Below are 16,470 nucleotides of genomic sequence, written 5' to 3'. Positions count from 1 at the left end.
CTTATCAAAAGGTGTCATCAGAAGGCCTCTGGACAAGAGCTGCAACTCAGCTGGTCCTGAAATGACATGAGTTTAGAGTTTTAAGTGTTGCCACCAGAAATAACTACACGTTTGTGCACCGTCAGTGGCAAGTGCATCGTGATTCCTGCCTGGCCGGCAAGGATAGCAAGATACTAAACAGTTCACAGATGTTAAAATGTGAAAAAAAGTATGTTTCTTAGAGTCAAAGTATTGATTCACAAAACCAAATGAGGTTGTTGTGACTTTGTAAAATGGCTTAGTACATTTTAAAAATCATGCCTATGTAGGACTTGTAAATTTCGGCATTCCTGTGTTCACTGGAATAATAAGAGAGGTTGCCATGGAGAATATTATGTTTGCTAGGTTTTAGAAGAAAAAGTCAGACTCAGAGGCCAAGCAAGGCAGCTCCTCAAGGGGTGTTATTTTCAGGGGTCAGAGTGGTCACTCTGACTTTCCTCCTTACTATGTCTTACATCCCTGTCAGTGTCTGAAATTCTCTGAAATTCGTTTTGGGAAGATGCATATTAAAAACATAGTCTAGAAACAGGGGTGTGTTATCTGTTATTAGTCACTAACACCTTAAGGTTGTTTATCAGAATAATTTTAGAATTGACAGTCTAGTTAAGACAGAAACTATATCTAGAGACATGTAATGAGAAGAGACTAGTTGCACAGTGATAAACATGTACAAAGTAGCAGAGTATGGCACAAAAGAAATACATCAATGCTGTACATGTTACTGGGATCCCAGCCTACCTACCCCCAGCAAATGACAATGTTAACGACCTTAAAAGTCTTGAGATGGACACCTGATTCTGGAAATACTTTTGGTACCTACCAAGTCATGTCTTCAGGGCGTTTAAAAAAGGAATCATGTTCTTTAAGATGGAGCTATTGTAGCATAGTGGATAAAGAGCGGGCAACTTGCAGAGTGTGATTTTTTTTTTTTTTAAAGATTTTATTTATTCATTTGACAGACAGAGGTCACAAGTAGGCAGAGAGGCAGGCAGAGACAGAGGAGGAAGCAGGCTCCCCGCTGAGCAGAGAGCCCGATGCGGGGCTCGATCCTAGAACCCTGAGATCATGACCTGAGCCGAAGGCAGAGGCTTAACCCACTGAGCCACCCAAGCGCCCCCAGAGTGTGATTTTTGAGAACTTCCTATACCAGTTGTATCCCTCACCTTCCCCACCCATAATGGGGGTGGTAACTGTGCTTACTTGTAGGCATAAGCATTCTGTTCACTTTGTCCTCTCCTGGCCACTTTCGTGGTTGCTGAATGTATGATGCTGTTTCTGGGGTCACTTCTAGACATAACATTCAGTGGAAGAAAATAGGATGTTTTTTTCCTTCCATTTTCCTTTAAGGGAGAGGAACTATTTCCCAAATGCCTTGTGGTTCATTGGCTAGAATTAAGTGACAGGATCTTTCTTAACCCATCACTGGCAAGTGGAGAGGCTTTATGGTCCTCACTTACCAACTAGGATTCCCTCCTGAGTGACCTGTGACGGATGGATACTCTGAATAAAGAGGAATTCTGTCAACAGAGGAATAGGTGGAAATGGCTGCACACTGGCCCACTGAGTGGTTATGTTATACTCTTCCTTAGGATTATTGGAAATCTAAGTGATAGAACTTGTATGAAGTACTTGGTAATAATGATGGCAATGGCAAAATCTTCTATGATACTTGCTGCATGCGCTACATTGTCCTATCCGTTAGTGCTGTAAACATACAGTAATCATCACAAAAGCCTCATGAGGCATTTGTGTAATTGTTATTGCCTTTTTACACATGTGGAAAGTGGGCACAGAGTGGTTAAGTAACTTGCCTAAGGTTTCACAGCTTGTAGGTGGCTGTGTTGGGATTAGAATCCTGCTGTGTGGTCTGGAGCACATGGGATTAACCGTGCTCCTCTTAAATAGTAAGTGTTCAACCGCCATGAGCTATGACTGTCATCTGTGTTGACCTAACCTTCCTCAGGCAACATTTACAGATTTTTGTCATCTTGTCTTGTTTGTTGAAGAGACGGAAAGATGCATTTTAAAAATGTATAGAAGGGGTTTGAAAAAAAATTGAATAGAAGTGTTTTCCAAACTTTATGTCATAGCCTATTAGTGGGTCATAAAATCTATTTAATGAGTCACAACCAGCATTTAAAAAGACAAAATGTAATACAATAGGATAAGATAAAGCGATGGAATCAAAAAACATCAGTGTACCCCTTAGAGTAACTTTTGTTTCCATTTCAGTTACATGTTTATATTGCTTATTTGTTCTAGTTTGCCAAGTAAAATGTATTTTTATTTTAAGTCGTGGTCAGAAAAAGCCAGAAAAACCTGCCATAAACTCTTGCTGCTCAAAGAGTGAACAAGCAGCCTCACAACCTCTGGGAGCCCCTTAGAAATAGCAACTCCAACTCCACCCCAGGACTTGCTGCCTGGGAATCTTCATTGTAACAAGATACCCAGGTATTTCTTGTGTGGCCACTGAAGGTAAAGAAGCCCTCCTATGATGCTGGCTGTGTTCTGCCTAATTACACATGTCCTGCACAGCATAGTCTCAAGGTGTGGGGGGAGAGGAGAAGTGAATGTAGTTGGAAAGCAGTGCTCAAATGATCTGCGCCCAGGTTCCTTTAAGTTGCCTTCCCAATGGAATAACTCAGAGAAACTGCTCACTACACTGACTTTCTTTTTCCTTCTTTTCCTCTTTTTGGACTGAATGGTGATTTTTTCTTTTTCTTTTTTTCTGATTAGCTGATTTTACACAAACTCTTTAAGTTTCTCTTAAAAAAACTGGAAAATCTGACAACATGAGGCTGACATTTCTGTAGGACAGCAGTCAGCTGGAGTTGAGTACTGTCTGTGCCTTGTGGACAGAGCACTGATCCTCAATTCTCTCCACTCCCCACCACATACAGTCTTTCTCATACATAGTTCCTGGTTGGTCACTGAAAGCATTTGATTTTGTGATCCCTGTGCTATATATATTATCCTGATTTTATTTATCTTTTTATTATTTTTTTTAAGATTTATTTATTTATTTGACAGACAGAGATCACAAGTAAGCAGAGAGGCAGGCAGAGAGAGAGGAGGAAGCAGGCTCCCTGCTAAGCAGAGAGCCCAATGCGGGGTTTGATCCCAGGATTCTGGGATCATGGCCTAGGTCGAAGGCAGAGGCTTTAACCCACTGAGGCACCCAGGCACCCCTATAATCCTGATTTTAAATTGTTCTTCATAGATCTTAATCTGTGGTCATTAGATCTTCTTTGGACTTTTTCTACTGAGAATGATTAAAAAACAAAAATAGGTTCTGTACCAGCAACAGAATTTAGCAAAAGTGTATTATCTCAACTATGGCAAAAATATATGGCTTTGGACCGCCTGCTGCTTAATTGTCTTCCACGGTTTTTATACTGCTTGACTCTGATTCTGCTTCTAAGAAAGTGGGACTCGGGCTTTTTTTCAGTTGTCTTGTGGTTGTTCTCGATTCTTCCTAGTGGGGTTTTTGTTTTCCTAAATAGATACCATTACTTTGCCTCTTTAGATGTTACCCTGTTGTTTTATTTATTCGATCAGAGACTAGTTTGTTCTGAGGGGACAAGTTAATGTAATGTCAGTTTAGTGTACTCAGAGTGCCTCAGGCTATGGAATGGACCAGCATTGACAGACATACAGTATTGGAGAGTAGTTAGAAATGTCCTTAGAAAGCATTTGGGGGTATGAATTAGGTCAGACTGAGACACAAAGAATGAAAAGTTCTGAATTCCCTCTGCTGAATAATAATTTCCTCATTGTAACAGGTTTAGCTTAGCTTTCCTTTCTGTACAAAAGATGTTTCTGGTTGTGTGTAATCGAAGACCAGATTCAAACTGGCAGTAAAGGAAATTTCCTGGCTCACAGAGTTAAAAAGTGCAGTGGGAGATCAGGCTTCAGGCATAATCAGATCAAGGCTCTAGTTCTGCTTCTCTTTTGAGTCTGTCACCTCTGCCCCTCTCAGTGTCTGCTTCATTTTTAGCCTTGCTTCCTATACAGTAAATAAACAGCTAAAATAGTTCCACATACAACAACTCCCTGTGTCCAAGAGAATATCTTTCCTGAGCGGTTGGTAAGAATAAGGAAATTTCCCACAAATCCTCATAAAAATCTTTTTATATCCATCCCTGGTCAGCTCTGGGTCATTTGGCCTTCTTTGAATGATTCAGTGTACCAACATAACCAGCCAGAGCTAATCAGGTCTACGCTGTATTAGCTCATCCATACTTCATGGCTGAACGCGTTGGGTAGGGAAAGCTATTACAGTGAAGGTGGGGTAGAAAGTTGGACTGCGATACCTTCTTTAGAAGTTATACAGCCAGGAGGAAGCTTCATTAATTATGACCATCCTCTCAGTTGCTACCTCACATACTGAAAAAAAGTTCTTTGTAGGGGCGCCTGGGTGGCTCAGTGGATTAAGCCGCTGCCTTCGGCTCAGGTCATGATCTCAGGGTCCTGGGATCGAGCCCCGCATCAGGCTCTCTGCTCCACGGGGAGCCTGCTTCCTCCTCTCTCTCTGCCTGCCTCTCTGCCTACTTGTGATCTCTCTCTCTAAAAAAAAAAAAAAAGTTCTTTGTATGGTAGCCCTTCTTTTCTTTCATGAGGATGAAACCTTAATCATAAAAGGATAAGTACTGGTTATACCAACAGGCTGCCATAGCATAATACTGTAGACAGGGAAGCTTGAACAATAGATATTTATTTTCTCACAGTTCTGGGGCCTGGCAAGTTGAAGATCAGGATGCCAGTTGTGGGGTTCTGGTGAGAACTCTCTTACTGGCTTGCAGATGGCCACCTTTTTGGTGTGTTCTCACGTGGCAGAGAGAGGGAGAGAGAATGGGAGGGAGGGGGAGAAAGAGAGAGGCAGAGGGAGAAATCTCTCATCCTCTTCTTCTAAGGCCCTAATCCTACCAGATTAGGGCACCACCCTTTTGGCCTTATTTACCCTAAATTCACTTCTAAAGATCCTGTCTTCAGATAGTCCTATTGGGTTAGGGCTTCACCATATTAATTGGAGGTGGACAGACTCAGTATATATCAGTCCCCAAATGTTAATCATTCCCAAGTATTTTTTGAGCATCTGTTCTGTACTTGGGCTGGACCAGGGATTGTGATTGTTGGGAGTGTGGTGGGATGGGATGAAATACTCACTGAGGAGGCAGTCATAAACTAGGACAAATGCTGTGAGATAGAATAAATGCTGAGGGAACTCCAGAGTGGCAGGGACCAATGAAGAGTGGAATGGCCCAAAAGCTTTATGGAGGAGTTGAGGCCTAAGCCAGGATTTTGGAATCGGTGAAAGGAAGTTAAGAACTGTGCAACAGGGTAATAATCCAGACTAGGGATAGGGATCCCAATAGGGATGAAGGGAAATTGGCAGGTACCAGAGAGGTCTTACAGAAAAGACTGAGAAAACTTTATAATTTATATATATATATATATAAATAAAATTATTATTTATATATAATATATAATATATTATATTATATTAATAAATATAAAATATAAATATAATATAAGTAATTAATTATAAATATATTATAAATATAAATAAAAAAATAAAATATAAAAATATAAAAATATAAAAAATATTTTAAAAATATTAAAAAATATAAATAAATATAAACAATCATGAATATAATATAAATAATTAATATTATTTATATTATATATTATATTATATTATTATATATTTAGATATAATATTATATATTATATATTATGTAATTAATATTATTTATATCATATATTATATTATATTATTTATATATATTAATATATATTATATTATATCATTATATTAATATTAATTATATAAATATTATTTATATTAAATAATAAATATTATTTATATTATATATTATATATAAATTATTATTATTTATATATAATATATATTAATATAATATAAAATAATTATAATACATAATTATTTTATAATGATTATATATTATAATTAATTGTATATATTATATATTAATATAATATAATATTATAATATATAATTATTTATATATTAATTATATATTACAATTAATTATATATAAAAATAATATAATATAAAATAATAAATTATTATTTATATATATTATATATTATATAATATATAATATAATATATAATTGACTGGCATGGAGATGACTTAATAACTGAGGCAAGGAGTGAATGGGTGAGGAGAGTGGTTCTTTAAAGAGAAATAAATTGATTGTTTTGATCATTATTTATGACTTATAAGCTGAAGAAATGATGAGCTAAAACGTTCCTCCCATCACATGAAGGGGTTAATTAGCTCAGTTTTTAGAGGAGTCATTTGACTGTCCTACTAGTCCAGGTACATTCACTGAGGCATTCCCAGTGGGTGGGGATCCTGGAAGAGCACTGTGCTGTGACCTAGTTTTCCCCTTGAACCAGGTCCTTTCTTCTGGGCCTACCTCAGCCTTCCCTTGGCAGTTCTGCTCTCATTGACCTTTCTCCCTGTATGAGCAGGTGCTTCTGATGATTGGGTCTCTGTGAAGACAATGTCTGCCTTTGAATTTCCTACTCCTCCCTTTGGATCTCAGAGCTGCTCACAACTGAACCCGATATTTTAGATCCTCGAACCTCTTCTTGTCTACTAGCAATATATGCCATTCTAGTGTCTAGTTTTTGTGAGTCCTGATGTGGAAGAATGAATTTTTTGCTGCCTTGGGGCTTTCTGAAGACAAAGCCTTGGTTCAGATAAGGATTTAATAATATATGTGGTGTTTTAATAAAATTCTAGGACTTAAAATTCAGACAGCCTTGGATGTGAGTCATTGGGCTTTAATTTGACAGGTGTGTGATTTGAGACAGTTGCCCAACCCTTCTTGAAAACAGTTTCCCCAACTAAAGGATAAGTGTAACAGCTATCTTTGAAAGGGGCTATAAGGATAACTAAGGTAGATGGACATAAAGAGACCTTGCACCGTACCTGGCATATTGTAGGAGCTTCATAGGATGGTATTTTGTATGACACGCCAAAGCAAAATACAGGTGTGCCATTTCTCCACTTCACAATTCACTCTGCATGGGCTTATGAGGAAGAAGATTAAGGCAGACAGACATGCAGTCTTTCCCCTAATTTAGGAATATATACTCCAGGTTCTACCTGGTCAGAGCTTTTCGATTTCTATGATGTTGTTTTTGTTAGCTAGTGCTTCAGCATCCTGAGGAATAGTACCTTAGAGAACTAAACAAGTTAATAGATTTGCCTTAAATTGGAGCAATTTTTTGCTCCTTTACTGAATCAAGAAAGCTAACTGTCAAAGAAGCATAGAACGGTGTAGATAATACCCTAAGGTAACAAAACTCTATTATGTTGTATTCCATTAGAGCTGAGCCAAAGGTATTTTGGAAGAAAATTTCACTGTGTAATAAGAGGGGATTGTAGCCTGAACTTCATACTGTGTTTTTCTCCAGGTTTTTCTGTTGTGTACCTTAGTAGCGTTGTCCCAAATGGAAATATCCCAGGTTCACTTTTTACTCTTGAGAGAATCTGGTGTTAACACTAAATTGGAGATTATCTTTGAAGTAAACAACATTAAGGAGAACAGAGAAATATTCAGCTTCCCTTCGAAGAAACATTTCGACTTGCCTGTCATCTTCCTCCCTCCATTTATGTAAGCCAGAGTCACTGGTATCTTTCCCATAAATAAGCAGGCAGGTGACTTTGCAGCTGCTCCTGAATAACAGCCAGACCTTTTCAGAAGTTTTACTCTCTTCTGACTCTTAAACCAACCAAGATTCAATTACTCTAAGAATTAATGTTTGTTGTCATAAGTTTAAGAAACCAAATATATTCCTTATTTACTAATCACATCCTGAAATGTTTTGTATCTATATCTTAGCATTAGGAGTATATATTAAAACTGTTCAGTGCTATAGATAAAAATACACATCTTCATGCTAGAATTGGGAAGATTCTAATTACATTAAGGAAGAAAGAGACTTTTGCCTAAATAATCAAACCGATCCCAAATTACATCTCGGCATACCTCATTTTATTGCACTGTGCTTAATTGCACTTTGGGGATTCATTCTTTCTTTCTTTCTTTCTTTCTTTCTTTCTTTCTTTCTTTCTTTCTTTCTTTCTTTCTTTCTTCAGACTGAAGGTTGGTGGCAACCTTGTGTCAAGCAAATCATTTGGGGCCATTTTTCCAATAGCGTTTGCTCACTTGTGTCCCTGTTGCACATTTTGGTAATTCTCCCAGTATTTCAAACTTTTTCATCATTATTATATTTGTAATATGATCTCTGGTCAGTGATTTTTGAAGTTGCTATTAAAATTGTTTTGGGACAGCATCAACCACACCCCTGTAAGACCATGAATTTAAGTGATATAAATATGTGTGTTCTGACTGCTTCACTGACGAGCCATCTCTCTCTTTCTCTCTCTCTCTCTCCTCGGGCCTCCCTATTCCCTGAGACACAACAATGTTGAAATGAAGCCAGTTAATAACCCTACAATGGCGTCTTAATGTTCAAGGAAAAGGAAGAGTCACGTGTCTCTCACTTTAAATCAAAAGCTAGAAATAAATAAGCTTAGTGAGGAAGGCATGTCAAAAGCTGAGATAGGCCAAAAGATTGGCCTCTCATGCTAAACAGTTAATTCAAGTTGTGAATGCAAAGAAAAGGTTCTTGAAGGAAATTAAAAGTGCCACTCCAGTGAACATGTGAATGATAAGAAAGTGAAATAGCCTATTGCTGATATGGAGAAAATTTTACTGGTTGAGTGTAAGACCAGTCTAGCCACAACATTCCCTTAAGTCAGAGCCTAATCCAGAGAAAGTCTCACTCCTTTTAATTCTGTGAAGGCTGAGAGAGGTCAGGAAACTGCAGAAGTAAAGTTGGAAGCTAGCAGAGGCTGGTGCATGAGGTTTAAGGAAAGAAGCTGTCTCGATAACTAAAAGTGCAAGGTGTAGCAGCAAGTGCTGATGGAGAAGCTATAGCAAATTATCTAGAAGGTTTAGCTGTGACACTTCATGAAAGTGGTGACGCTAACCAGCAGATTTTCAGTATAGATGCAGCAGCTTTACACTGGAAGAAGAGGCCATCTAGGACTTTCATAGATGGAGAGGAGAAGTCAATGCCTTGCTTCAAAGCTTCCTAAGATAGGGTGACTCTCATTAGGGGCTAATGCAGCTGGTGCCTTTAAGTTGACACTGATGCTCATTTACCGTTCTGAAAATCCCAGGGACCCAAAGAGTCATGCTGAATCAACTCTGCCTGTGCTCTATGAACAGAGCAACAAAGCCTGATGACAGTACGTATGTTTACAACATGGTTTGGTGAATATTTTAAGCCCACTGTTGAGATCTGCTGCTCAGAAAAAAAGATTCCTTTCAAAATATCACTGCTCATTGACAATGTGCCTGGTCACTCAAGAGCTCTGACGGAGATGGACATGAGATGAATGCTGTTTTCATGCCTGCTAGTACTGTGCATCCATTCTGCAGTCCATGGACTAAGGAGTAATTTTGACTTCCAAGTGGGTATGTATGTATGTATTTTTAAAAAGATTTTATTTTTAAATAATCTCTACACCCAGTGTGGGGCCTGAACTTAACAACCCCAAGATCAAGAGTCGCATGCTTTATTGACTGAGTCAACCAGGTACCTCAACTTTTAAGTGTTAATTATTTAAGAACTGTATTTTGTAAGACTATAGCTGCCATAGAGAGTGATTCCTCTGATGGATCTGGGAAGTCAGTTGAAAACCTTCTGGAAAGAATTTGTTATTTTAGATGCCATTAGGAAAATCTGTGATTCATGAAAAGAGGTAAAAGTACCAACATGGATAGGAGTTTTGAGGAAGGTACCCAACCCTCATGGTTGACATGGAGGGGGTTTAAGCTTCAGTGGAGGAAGGTACCGCAGATGTGGTGGGAAGAGCAAGAGAACTAGAATTAGAAGTGGAGCCTGAAGATGGGACTGAATTGCTAAACATCATGAAAGAACTTGAACAGAGGAAGAGTTGCTTCTTATGGATGACCAAAGAAAGTAGTTTCTTGAGCTAGAGTCTGTTCCTGAGGAAGATGCTATGAAGACTGTTGGAATAATAAGAGATTTAGAATATTATGTAAACTTAGCTTATAAGATAGCTGCGGGGTTTGAGAGGATTGATTTCAACTTCGGTCTGCCATAGGTAAAATACCGTCCAACAGCCTCGCATGCTACGGAGAAATCATTTGTGAATGGGAGAGTCCAGTAATGTGGCAAACTTCACTGTTGTCTTATTTTAAGAAATTATCACAACCAAGGGTGCCTGGCTGCTCGGTTGGTAGAACATGTGACTCCTGATCTCAGAGTTCTGAGTTTGAGCCCTGTTCTGGACACATAGTTTACATTAAAGGAAAAAAAAAATAAGAAACTACAATAACCTCTCCAGTCCTCAGCAACCACCACCCTGATCAGGCAGCAGCCATCGACCCCCTACCAGCCAAAAGATTACGAATTGCTGAAAGCCCATGTTCTCCTAAGGTCAGGAACACAACAGGGATGACCACTATCATCACTGTTGTTCAACATAGTACCAGAAGTCCTAGCTTCAGCAATGAGACAAAAGAAATAAAAGGCATCTGAATCAGCAAAGAAGTCAAACTCTCACTCTTTGTAGATGACATGATACTTTATGTGGAAAACCCCAAATTGCTAGAATTCATATAGGAGTCAGCAACGTGGTAGATATAAAAATCAATGCATAGAAATCAGTTGCATTTCTGCACTAACAATGAGAGGAGAAATTAAGAAGTCATCCCATTTACAATTGCTCCAGAAGCCATAAGATACCTAAGAACAAAGCAAAGAGGCAGAGGATCTGTACTCAGAAAACTGTAGAACATTTGTGAAAGAAATTAAGGAAGACACAAAGAAATGGAAAAACATTCCATGCTCATGGATTGGAAGAACAAATACTGTTAAAATGTCTCTACTACCCAGAGCAATCTATACATTCAGTGCAGTCCCTATCAAAACACCATCAACTTTTTTCACAGGGCTGGAACAAAATAATCCTAAAATTTGTATGCAACCAGAAAAGACCCCAAATACCTGAAGGAATGTTGAAAAAGAAAACCAAAGCTGGAGACATCACAATTCCAGACTTCAATCTCTTACAAAGCTGTCATCATCAAGACAGTATGGTACTGGCACAAAAACAGACACATAGATCAGTGGAACAGAGTTGAGAACCCAGAAATGGACCCTCAGTTCTGTGGTCAACTAATTATTGACAAAGCAGGAAAGAATGTCCAATGGAAAAAAGACAGTCTCTTCAACAAATGGTGTCAGGAAAATTGGACAGCCACATGCAGAAGAATGAAACTGGACCGTTTCCTTATACCATATACAAAAATGGACTCAAAATGGATGAAAGACCTAAATGTGAGACAGGAATACATCAAAATCCTTGAGGTGAACACAGGCAGCAACCTCTGTGACCTTGGCCACAGCAACTTCTTGTTATACACATCTCCAAAGTCAAGGGAAACAAAGGCAAAAATGAACTATTGGGACTTCATCAAGATAAAAAGCTTTTGCACAGAAAATCAAAACCAAAACAGTTAACAAAACCAAAAGACAGCCAACAGAATGGGAGAAGATATTGGCAAATGTCTTATCAGATAAAGGTCTAGTATCCAAAATCTATAAAGAATTTATCAAATTCAACACCCAAAAAGCAAATACTCCAGTCAAGAAATAGAAGACATGAGCAGACGTTTCTCCAGATGGCCAACAGACACATGAAAAAAAATCCTCAATATCACTTGGCATCAGGGAAATCCAAATCAAAACCACAGTGAGATACCACCTCATACCAGTCAGAAATGACTAAAGTTAACAAGTCAGGAAATGACAGATATTGATGAGGATTCAGAGAAAGGGGAACTCTTTTACGCTGTTGGTGGGAATGCAGGCTGGTGCAGTTATTATGAAAACAGTACAGACGTTCCTCAAAAAGTTAAAAATAGAACTATGACCCAGCAGTTGCACTACTAGGTATTTATCCAAAGGATATAAAAATAGTGATTCAGAGGGGCACGTGCACCCCAACGTTTATAGCAGCAGTGTTCACAATAGCTAACTATGGAAAGAGCCCAGATGTCCATCGACAGATGAACGGATAAAGATAATGTATATATGGGGGCGCCTGGGTGGCTCAGTGGATTAAGCCGCTGCCTTCGGCTTGGGTCATGATCTCAGGGTCCTGGGATCGAGCCCCGCATCGGGCTCTCTGCTCCGCAGGGAGCCTGCTTCCTCCTCTCTCTCTGCCTGCCTCTCTGCCTACTTGTGATCTCTCTCTGTCAAATAAATAAATAAAATCTTAAAAAAAAAAAGATAATGTATATGTGGTGTATATATACAACAGAATACCATCAAAAAAATGAAATCTTGGCATTTGCAATGATGTGGATAGAACTAGAGTGTATTATGCTAAGCAAAATAGGTCAATTGGAGAAAGACAATTATTGTATGATCTCACTCATGTAGAATTTAAGAAACAAAACAGAGGATCATAGGGGAGGATAGGAAAAATAAAAGGAGATGAAATCAGAGAGGGAGACAAACCATAAGAAACTCTTAATCATAAGAACAAATTGAGGATTGTTGGAGGGGAGGGGGGGTGGGGGATGGGCAAACTGCGTGATGGACATCAAGGAGGGCATGTGATGTAATGAGCACTGGATATTATATGAGACTGATGAATCACTGACCTCTACCTCTGAAACAGTAATACATTATATGTTAATGAATTGAATTTAAATTTAAAAAAAAAGGAAGTAGGAAATGGAACATCAGAAAAGTCAGAGGACTTGTTCAAGTTCATTCAGCCACTTAGTGTCTGTGAATCAGAGCTTAAGTTTCTTGTCTCCCAGGTGAGTACTCACCTCCCACAGTATCTCATCAGGACAAAAGAGGGTTGTGGGGAAGGAATGTTTCCTTTGATCTATAGTGATTTTATAGTTTAAGACTAAATCTATAAAGTGAGGAGTAGCCAACTGTATTTCCTCTAAATACATAGCTTTCCCTTATAGGCACTACATAGTATTGTTACTGTGTTTTGTTTTTTGGAGGAAGGGAAGTTATTATGTTGAATTGTGTCTCCCAAAAAGACAGATTGAAGCTCTAATCCCCAGTATCTCAGAATATTAGTTTATTTGAAACAGGGTCACTGCAGATGTAATTAGTATAAAGTCATGCTGGAGTAGAGTGGGCCCTTAATCCAGCATGTCTATGTCTCTGTAAGATGAGAGTCTCAGAAGAGAAATCCATAGGAAGAGACAGATAATACTGGGAGAAAAGGGCCATTAGATAAAAATAGGAGATAATCCAGTGATGCAGAAGGACGGCCAAAGATTGCAAGCCTCCATCAGAAGCAAGAAGAGGCAAGGAAAGGTCGGCCTCTACAGAATTCAGAAGGAACACGCCATGATTTTGTACTTCAGTCCCCAAAACTGAGAGAATAAATTTCAGTTGTTTTAAGTCTGCTGTTTGAAGTATTTTGTTGAGGCAGCCAATGGGAAACTAATACCATGGACAATGTAATGAAGGAATTTATTGGGCTTTTCCGGTCAGTTTGCTCAAGGCACTCTTAAAATCTCACCCCTGGAGGCACTTGTTCACTGCTTCCCTACACAGCATGCGCTCCTATGGCTGTTGCTTCACAAGGGTTCCCTAAAGTTGACTCTCCAAATTGAAAAAGGAATAGTAAGGGGAGAGTATTTTCTCCTTTGCTTTTATAATTTTGGAATCAACAGTTTTGGAAGAGAATGCGTGTGTGATTTTGTTGTTGTGGGTTCCGGGTATGCTTTTCTAGGCTGCCAGCATCCTGTTTTTCTATGTGATATGTGCGCTGTATCTTAGTTTCCTGTTATTTTCCTATTTAAACATCTTGAGTACTACCTTTTGGGATTTAGATCTGTCAAGAGGTGCAGGTTATTGAAGTGTGTCTTGCATTTGAAGGTAGAAATGTTGATTTCCTTGAAGTAAAAAAAGCAAAGCAGAAACTGGCTTCTCATTTTAGCAATTTTTTTTGCATTTCTATCATTATTTACTCTATTAATTCATTAGAGAAAAATTATCTAATAAGTACAAATTCCTGTATTCAGTAAGTATCGGATACCTTCCCCTTTTGGCAAAATTTCATGTCATTTGAAGTAATAACAGTGCAATAATTTGCTTTCGTGTGTTGTATCATCGTCAGACTTATATTAGGACAATATATAATCTTTCACATCCTTCTGTTCACAGTAAGACTGTTTTGTGTAACTAATAAACAGATCTCTAAATTATACAAAGATGTTTTAACTCACTATTTTAACTTTATTAATGTTCCCAGTAACCTATCAGTGCCAGAGGTAATAATCTTATTGTTTAGATTGAAAATTGATGTTGAGAACTTACATAAGTCTTTAAGTTAGAAGTAGCAAAAATCCATTTCCGGGTAGAATTAACTAAAATGCATCAGAAATTCCTAATGTCGGGCATCTGAGTGGCTCAGTGGTTAAGCGTCTGCCTTTGGCTCAGGTCACCATCCCAGGCACTGGGATTGAGCCCTGAATCAGGCTCCCAGCTCAGCAGGAAGCTTACTTTTCTCCCTCTCCTACTCCCCTGCTTGTGTTCCCTCTCTCACTGTCTCTCTCTCTGTTAAATAAGTAAAATCTAAAAAAAGAAAAAGAAATTCCTAATGTCATAAACACATGTTTTCTTGAATCGCATTAGGCTATATATTCTTTTATATGCATGTAAATATTATATATTAGTATATAAATACTAGACCTATTCTAAAGCAACTTTGCTTTTTGGGTCTATAATATCTGGACTTCATTTACCTAAGTTGGTGTCTGTGAAGCTGGTTTGAAAAAATATATTTTCTTACTTATATGTTTAACTTCGTGCTGTTCAACAAAGACAGTGATACTGGTTCTATTTCCAGGTAGGATTGTGCATTTGGATTTTTCAACTACGGGTTGTCTTGGATTTGACATATTCATGTATTGGATTTCCATATTCGTGTATTTCCCACATTTTCCTAAATTTTTTTTTCTAAAAAAGAATTGTAGACTACATTCCTCAGAGAGTCAAATTAATTTCCTTATATCAATAAATATTTCTCTCCTGAATTGAAAAGTGCATCTCCTGTTGATTTTGAAATCAAGAAATAAAAAGGTGGAATATTTCATCATTCAGTCATGGTTGTTTTGAGAAATGCTGATTGTTGATACAGGAATTCTGAAGGTATAAAAGTTATTATTATAGTAGTTACAAAGTTGTATCTCACAAATACCAAGCCGTAAACCAGATTTGGGATTTAAAATGGCATGATTCGGGCAGGGCACCTGGGGGGGCTCAGTAGGGTAAGCAGCTGTCTTTGGCTGAGGTCGATCCCAGGGTCTTGGGTTTGAGTCCTGTGTGTGCCTCTCAGTGGAGAGCCTGCTTCTCTCTCTCCCTCCGCCTTCCTCCCACCCCCACATACACATGCTCTATCTCAAATGAATAATAAAATCTTAAAAAATTTAATGGAATGATTATTTTTCATTTATTAAGTACCCCAAATCCTCAGCTCACAGTTTGGGAGTCATGAAAACAGAGTTGCCTGTTGTGTCTCCATCTCTTTCTTTTCTTTGGTGTGCTACAGAACTTCTTAAATTTTACTGTGATTACAAATTACCTGGCAATCATGTGAACAGGTATTTAGTCAGTATTCTGGGTTAGATCTTGATATTCTGCTTTTCTAATGTACTTAAGTGGATGCTATTGCTGCTGGTTTGGACAACACTTGAAATAGCAAGAATATATAATAACCTCTTTTCTCCCTTCTTTTCTATTGGGAAACCCATTCTATGTGGCATGAGACATGACTCAGAATTGGCCAATCAGAATCTCCCCTAACAAGTGATTTGGAGACTCAAGATAGCTTTTCTTCCAGGAGCTATAGAAGCTGGGGTCATCTTTCCTGGCCCATCAAATATGAAAGAATCCAGCTAATATGAAAGAGGGCAAGTGAAGAGAGATGAGAGATGAGTGTGTCCTCGGAGCATTATTTGGATTTCTGGATCCGAATGTACTTAATATACTTCATCCTTGGAATTACTGGTTAATAGTTTTTTACTTAAGCTAGTCTGAGTTTCTCCCTGTTACATTATAAACCTGAAAAATACAGTTAAGCTTGGTCATTCATTAAATCCTAATTGGTGATAAAGAGTTTGGTTAAGTATAGATGACAATACAAAAGCAAGGCCAGGTAACTGTCAATTGTATGTAACTTGAAACATTATGTTAAGTCAGTTTAAAAGTATTCTAATACAAATTTAGAAGCAGTTCATTCCCAATGTAGAGAACTACTTCTTTACCTAAAGATGTATTACAATCTTGTGCCTTCACTGATGAAGGGGAATT

The sequence above is a fragment of the Meles meles genome, chromosome 3, assembly GCF_922984935.1.
Source record: "Meles meles chromosome 3, mMelMel3.1 paternal haplotype, whole genome shotgun sequence".
Lineage (NCBI taxonomy): Eukaryota > Metazoa > Chordata > Mammalia > Carnivora > Mustelidae > Meles > Meles meles.
The sequence above is the reverse complement of the archived record's forward strand: the minus strand, read 5'-3'. Positions refer to the sequence as shown.